This window comes from Acartia tonsa, chromosome 12 (genome assembly GCF_053477335.1).
Source record: "Acartia tonsa isolate MP-2025a chromosome 12, ASM5347733v1, whole genome shotgun sequence".
NCBI classification, from domain to species: Eukaryota; Metazoa; Arthropoda; class Copepoda; order Calanoida; family Acartiidae; genus Acartia; species Acartia tonsa.
The window spans coordinates 10,068,389-10,074,388 of record NC_137271.1 but is presented as its reverse complement, the minus strand read 5'-3'; positions in this window follow the sequence as shown (position 1 = coordinate 10,074,388).

Here is a 6,000-nt window from a genome sequence, read left to right as displayed (position 1 = left end):
TTTGACAACATTCCCATCATTAAGGAGCACAATTGACTTTAAAACATCATTGGCGTTCAAACCGATTTTTAGCAGGTTTTAGGCTATTTTTATATTTTTCACATTTTTCTCCATATCTTCAGTGTTTATGGTCCGATTTTCAAATTTTTTACAGTTACAGATATCAAAATTAAATTTCCCGTCGTTTAAAGGAACAACCATGAAGGCCAGACTGCCTTTTTAGCAGGTTTTAGGCTATTTTTATTTTTTTCACATTTTTCTCCATATCTTCAGTGTTTATGGTCCGATTTTCAAAAATTTTTCAGTTATAGATATCCAAATTAAATTTCCCGTCTTTTAAAGAAAACAATCATGACGGCCAGACTGCCTTTTTAGGAGGTTTTAGGCTGTTTTTTATATATTTAACATTTTTCTCCATATCTTCAGTGTTTAGAGTCCGATTTTCAAAATTTTTCAGTTATAGATATCAAAATTAAATTTCCGGTCTTTTAAACAAAATAACCATGACGGCCAGACTGCCTTTTTGGCAGGTTTTAGGCTATTTTTATATATTTAACACTTTTTTCCATATCTTCAGTGTATATGGTCCGATTTTCCAAATTTTTAAGTTAAGGATTTAAAAATTAAATTTTTTGTTGTTTTAATAAAACAACCATGACGGCCAGACTGCCTTTTATCAGGTTTTTGGCTATTTTTATATGTTTTACATATTTCCCCATATCTTTGTTTATTTTGATGCAATTTTCAAACTTTTATGGGATATCAGTATCAAAAAAAATTTTCCCATTGTTATGAGCATCTTTAATATAATTTACTATGACCATCGTCATCATGCAAAATAAAACAAGGTTTCATGTCTATTTTATCCAATAAATCTATTCTTGATTTTAGTAAAAACCTTTTAAATCTACCTGTACGTATTCCCATCGACGATTTTTTGTGCTTCGCTACTTATGGATGTTGTCATCCTTGTTTTACTACAAATGTTATTGTATAACCAATTATGTAACCTAATTGCCCACTAAAATATATATTGGATAGGTAGGTACTTATTTTCAAGAAAAATTATAAAATCCTTAAAAATAAAAGAGTAAGAAGATGTACTATACTTATGATGTTTTTTTTAAATATTTGTTATTTATCTTTTCAGTACTTTTTATTATAAAAGAAATATACTAGGTAGCTATTTTTTAGTAGCGAAGCTACTCTATAATTCACTATGTCCGTCCGTCAGTCAGTCAGTCCGTCAGTCAGTCCGTCAGTCCGTCAGTCCGTAACGCTATGGGGGAAATGGGATTTACTCAGCTCCTATAAAAGATAGAATGCTGAAATTTTTTGACAACATTCCCATCATTAAGGAGCACAATTGACTATAAAACATCATTGGCGGTCGGACCGCTTTTTAGCAGGTTTTAGGCTATTTTTATATTTTTCACATTTTTCTCCATATCTTCAGTGTTTATGGTCCGATTTTCAAAATTTTTTTAGTTATAGATATCAAAATTAAATTTCCCGTCGTTTAAAGAAAACAACGATGAAGGCCAGACTGCCTTTTTAGCAGGTTTTAGGCTATTTTTATATTTTTCACATTTTTCTCCAGTGTTTATGGTCCGATTTTCAAAATTTTTTCAATTATTGATATCAAAATTAAATTTCCCGTCTTTTAAAGAAAACAACAATGACGGCCAGACTGCCTTTTTAGCAGGTTTTAGGCTATTTTTATATTTTTCTCCATATCTTCAGTGTATATGGTCCGATTTTCCAAATTTTTTAAATTAAGGATAGGTATAAAAATTTGATTTTCTGTCGTTTTAAGAAAACAACCAAAGCGGCCAGATTGCCTTTTATCAGGTTTTTGGCTATTTTTATATGTTTTACATATTTCCTCATATCTTTGTTTTTTTATTTAACTTTTTTGGGATATCAGGATCAAAATAATTTTCCCCATTGTAATGTGCATCTTTATTTGTATTTTACTTTGACCATCGTCATCATACAAAATAAAACAAGGTTTCGTGTATCCAATAAATCTATTCTTGATTTTAATAAATACCCTTTAAATCTACTTGTACGTATTCCCATCTATGATTTTTGTGCTTCGCTACTTATGGATGTTGTCATCCTTGTTTTCTTTAGATTTAATACCTAGTAAGTTTTGTCTCAATTAAATTCAAATCAACTCAATAAAAAATACTGATGTACTAAACAATAGATAGATCACTACAGAAATGAGCTAAATCCACCAAATACACTTTCAAAAATCAATTTATTTTGATTTTGTTCCTTATTTTGGAAAGGATGGGATGTGGTTATCCTTGTTTTGTAACCAAACTCTGTTTGTTAAATTTCACCTTTATATAAAACTAAAGAAAGTAATTTTGGTGGTAAGGAGGCAATGCAGTTTTCAGAGTAATGTTTATATCCTCTCCCTCCCCCTTGAAGATGTTGTTTTTAATTAAATGGCACCTATTGAGTTAGATACTATACTATATAATCAGGGTTTAGGGAAATAAAATTAAACAAAAACTAAATTTCCACAGTTTTATGTCAATTAAAAAAAAGTATTTTTGTAAAAATTTTATAAAATTAAGAACATTTTTTTTGTGATTAAGTTAAATCAATCTGATTTTAACAAGTAAACTATCCCTTAAACCCTGCATAAACATTCAGGAAGTAAGGGAGGGGATAATGGGTAATTAATTCAATTTAAGAGGGTTCGCTGAAAAGCAATGAAAACCAGATTTATCAAGAAAATTTTACCAAAATTGTAAAGGGATCATGGTAACCTAATTTAGAATAAAATTAGTTCTAAGAAAAAAATCATTTACTTGTAAATTAATTTATCAATACATCACAATGTAGTAAACATTCTGTAATTAATCACTAGAAAAATCTTGTTTAGAACTACATCAACCCTTCTCATATATTTTTAACTTACACCTAAATTCAAGCGGTTCTTAGATTGTTTAATACATAAATATCACAGTAGAGTTTCTATACATGAAATGACATTTTCTTGGGAAAAAATATTTGTTAAAACCAGCCATTAATAACAAATTTTTCTGTCTGCATATTCAAAACTAGCTCAGCTATTTAGCGGGGCATTGATGCGCTAGTACCCAAAGTCAGTTAGAATCTGCTGTATTCGTGCACATTCCCTTTAAGCCAGTACCCAAAGTCTGAGACTCCTAAAAATTGAATATTCGATCCATTGTCCCCTCCCTTACTCCCTGATAAACATTACAACTTACATAGTGTTTCTATACCAACTTAAAATACCAAGCATTTTCTTTTAATAGCAATTTTGGGTGCAAGTTTGAAAATTGAACATCTTTAGGAAATGCAGATTTAAGAGTTTTCAAAATCTCTACCTACAGATAATGTAATAAAGTCTAGTAATGATGCTGAAATCAAGCATATTACTGATATCTTTTGTGTTTTCTGTACTATTGGAAAACAATGATTTTATGGCAGCCATTGTAAACCACACACTAAATCCTTCTCAGGGAGTGGGGATCATTTTTAATCTTATTTTGAGTACTTCTATACTTTTTTTCAAAATGTGATATGAATACCTACTTTTTTTTATTATAAAAACAAATAATGGGGGATACCCCACCCACCAACTCCTCTAAATGCTAAGGACGAAACACTATAGGCTAGATGTCAAGAAATTATAACTTAAACCTACACATAATAAAACATAAAAGTTTAATTTTTTATCTTATCAGTTTTACTGAATTTGTTTATTCAATGAGGGATGCAATAATAAATCTTTATTATTTTAGCACATTTATTAATAATTGAAAATTTTTACAACATTAACTTATTTTCTAGAATTATTAGAAATCAAAAACATAATTTTTTATATAAGTTAAAGTATCTGCTTGTTAAGAAAAGCTCAAGTTGGATTCCTTAAAGCTGAGTAAAAATCAAATACTCCACTTTTGCCGGATCTAGAATTATATTTTTACCATCCTGAATACCAATGAAGAATTCTTCTCAAAAAGATTTTACTGTTGAGAACATTTTGTTAATCCTCAGATTTAAAAATAGAGAAAGGAATCATTAAACTGTCTGCTTGATAAATTCTTGTTTTAAATGTAAATGACCTCTTTCTTTTTTTCCTTTTGAAGTAAAATACATCTAAAATGTTTAAATTATAATTGATCTTATTGATTTCAATCTTATTAAAGTAAAATATGTGTCAAATTCAAGCAATTTTGAAATTTGGGTGTGATTGGCAGAAGTTTATACAAGCAATGAAAAAATTAGATAAAACTTCTAAGGCTGTTGGTTTTTATTATGTTACTGAATGGAAAGTTTCGAAAATTATTTTAAGATAGACATAAGACAAAAAAATTGCATTATTTATAAGTTGCTGTTCAATTATTGAACCATTTTTAACTAATCTTATTTCTTTTTTTTTGTTCTTCCACACCTAAAAGTACAATAATGAGTTATGTGCTTTGTTGTGAGATATTCCAATGTTCATTACCTCTTTGCTGGAGTCCAACCTTTATAGTTTTAATTAAACTTACTCCCATACCCACACTGTGGACATTTCAAGGAGTTTTGGATAATCAACCTTCAAGTTATACCATTCTGTATTAAACATTTTTATAAAATCAACTTTTTAGCTGTTCTGTGGTTTTTCTTTTTAGGAAAAAGTAAATTAAGAAAGTAGGAACAAAAAAAATATTTTAAAATGTAATTACACCACTGTTTTAAATGTCTAGGTATATTTTACCTAATCTATAATTCACTGAATAAAGGGGGGGGGGGGTGGGTTAATGCAACCATCTTGTAATCAGTGAGCAAATGAGAATTTTGATCTAGAATTTTGCATGAGTAATCCTTGGTAGGTCTTTTTTCCCTAAATTGAACAAAAAGTTGGAAAAGTAATGGCTAACGGCTGGCGGCTCAGCAGTTTATTCATTTTTAAAACTATTTTCAAAGGGAAATCATCACAAAACCTATCTCCATATAATACTCTATGCTGCTCCAAAACGTTTTCAAACGGTTCTAGCCAATAGTTGCTGGTACTAGAAATATAAAAATGTTTTTTCTCGTATTCATTCGAATCCGGTGGATAGTAACCGGTTCTCATCCATACGAAAAAACTATGTCTAGCATCGTATTATATCCAGCTTTCTACGAATATAGAAATGTATAATCATAAGATTAAAACTAGTTTTAATCTCATAATTGTACATTCTATATCCGCGGAAAGCCGTTTATAATACGATGCGAGAAATAACTATTTTTGTATCATTTCACATGATTTAAAGCAAAAATATGTTTTAAAAAGTTGATTCCTACATAATTTATGGCAGATTTGCCCTAAAAATAGCCAAAAAAACGACTAAACAGCTGAGCCGTTAGCCGTTACTTTTTCAACTTTTTGTTCGATTTAGGGAAAATAAACCTACCAAGGTTTACTCATGCAAAATTTAAGATCGAAATTCAAATTGTAAGTGCCATTTGCTCACTGATTACGAGATGGTTGCATTAACCCCCCCCCCCCCTTTTTAAAAGCATTTTAAAATTGGAAGTTAAATATCCATTGTGCAACACCTACTTACCACAAGTACACATTATCTTAGCCTACTTAACTATCTGAACATTAAATATACTTTATCATACACAATGCTCTCTCTTCTTATACAGGATAAGAACACAAACTGCCTGAAGTATGCTGAAAACATAAGGGAGGAGATTAAATATAATTACAGGAATATTAGAATTGTTATAACCCACCCTCTTTAGCCTCCAAGTATTTTACATTAAAAGATTATCTTATTTTTTTTAAAGATTCTGATTGGAATATTGCATTAATTTAATTTTCTTATATTTGTTTATCATACTCTTTTATTTAAATATTACATTTATTAGGTTTTAAATCATGATTAAGTTTAAATTGAACTTAGAAAATACATGTTCAATTAGATAAAATCTTGGAAATCTTAATCAATTTCAGAAAAATATTATTTGTTTTCA